This window comes from Leucoraja erinacea, chromosome 14 (assembly GCF_028641065.1).
Source record: "Leucoraja erinacea ecotype New England chromosome 14, Leri_hhj_1, whole genome shotgun sequence".
NCBI classification, from domain to species: Eukaryota; Metazoa; Chordata; class Chondrichthyes; order Rajiformes; family Rajidae; genus Leucoraja; species Leucoraja erinaceus.
The window spans coordinates 52,973,870-52,975,276 of record NC_073390.1 but is presented as its reverse complement, the minus strand read 5'-3'; the positions used below and the strand labels follow the sequence as shown (position 1 = coordinate 52,975,276).

The window sequence follows — 1,407 nt, the reverse complement described above, 5'->3', positions numbered from 1 at the left end:
CTGTTTAGTTCTCTGCAGTGCATCTGTCTTACCGACATCAATACTGTGACAGACTAGCTATACGGCAGCGCCTCGATTTGTAATCTGTTGAATCCAGCCCAGGCCCGTATGAAGCTTTTCAAAAAGGGAGGTGGCATGACAGGATCATAAAAATGTTCTTTTTTTTAATATAATCTATTTATTTATTTTTTATTTTATTTTATTTATTTATTTTTCTTTGTGCACCGTTGCCAGAGACACTGCAATACTGGGTCGATGCGTGGAGTGGACGGAGCAAGCCCCTATTCCATCTCCCTGTTCCAAGAATCAATTTAATATATGGTCCCTAGATAAGGGACGTATCAGACATTTATCTATTTATTTATCTATCTTTCATTTATTTATTTATCTATCTATCTATCTATCTATCTATTTATTTATTTATTTATTTATCTATCTATTTATTTATCTATTTATCTATTTATTTATTTAATCTATTCATCCATTTATTTATTTATTTATTTATTTACTTATTAATAGTAACACAATCGAAATTATCAAACAATTGGATATTACAATCAATATTTACAAGCAATGAAAAGAACAAAAAGCAAATTTCCAATGTCCAACTCTGTGTCTGTACAAGCTCGAAAAGGAGTGAGAAGAAGAATAACTTATTAAATCTTACCCCTTTTCCCCAACACTCCTACCATATTCAAAAATCAATTAATTAGTAATAATAATACTACCCCAGGCAATTTCCCATAATACCTACAGACATATATATACATACAACTATTATACACATACAAACTTCATATATGAAGTAACCAAACATAAGTAAACAATTGTAAATCAATAGACAAACATTAAACTGATATTAAAGATATTAAACTGATAAGAACAGATACTACACTTGATCTTAGCCAAAAGGCCAAGAAGGGATGGGACTATAAAAAATTTATGTGAAATAATGTGCACATCACTCTGAGCGCAAAGCTCAAAGTCCCTCGCACCCACTTAAGGGCCCTGGAAGCTCTGGGGTTTTAGACGCTCCCTGGTGCAATCTGAACCTTATTTTGGAGCATTTTTGCACCAACTTTATGACCAATATTTCAGAAATAATTTTGGTTGAGTCAAGAGTAATGAATGGGTGGAATGGGGTAATTGGGGTCATTGTTGTATTTTTTTTTAAATCAAGAATTGAAGTTGTCCTTGTTTTAATAATCAAGTTGTACTGTTGTAAAATATTATGTAAAATGTTATAAAGGAGCAAGCAAAAACTGCAAATTAAATACTGCAAGTTTTTGCAGTAAAGTAAACCTTTTTTTAGAAAATGTTTTGTGTGTTGATTTGGTCTGAACAGATAATATTTGTTTGGCTAAGCTATAAGCTATATAGCGCCGTAGAATTGTGCACCTATCCCCC

General features: G+C 32.0%; 2 pseudogenes; both read right to left on the bottom strand.

Annotated features, from left to right (window-relative positions):
- Window positions 1-214: 214 nt before the first annotated feature.
- On the bottom strand, window positions 215-380 carry LOC129703821 (U2 spliceosomal RNA; annotated as a pseudogene).
- Window positions 381-828: 448 nt separating this feature from the next.
- LOC129703818 (U2 spliceosomal RNA) lies at window positions 829-925 on the bottom strand (annotated as a pseudogene).
- Between the last annotated feature and the right edge of the window lie 482 nt (window positions 926-1,407).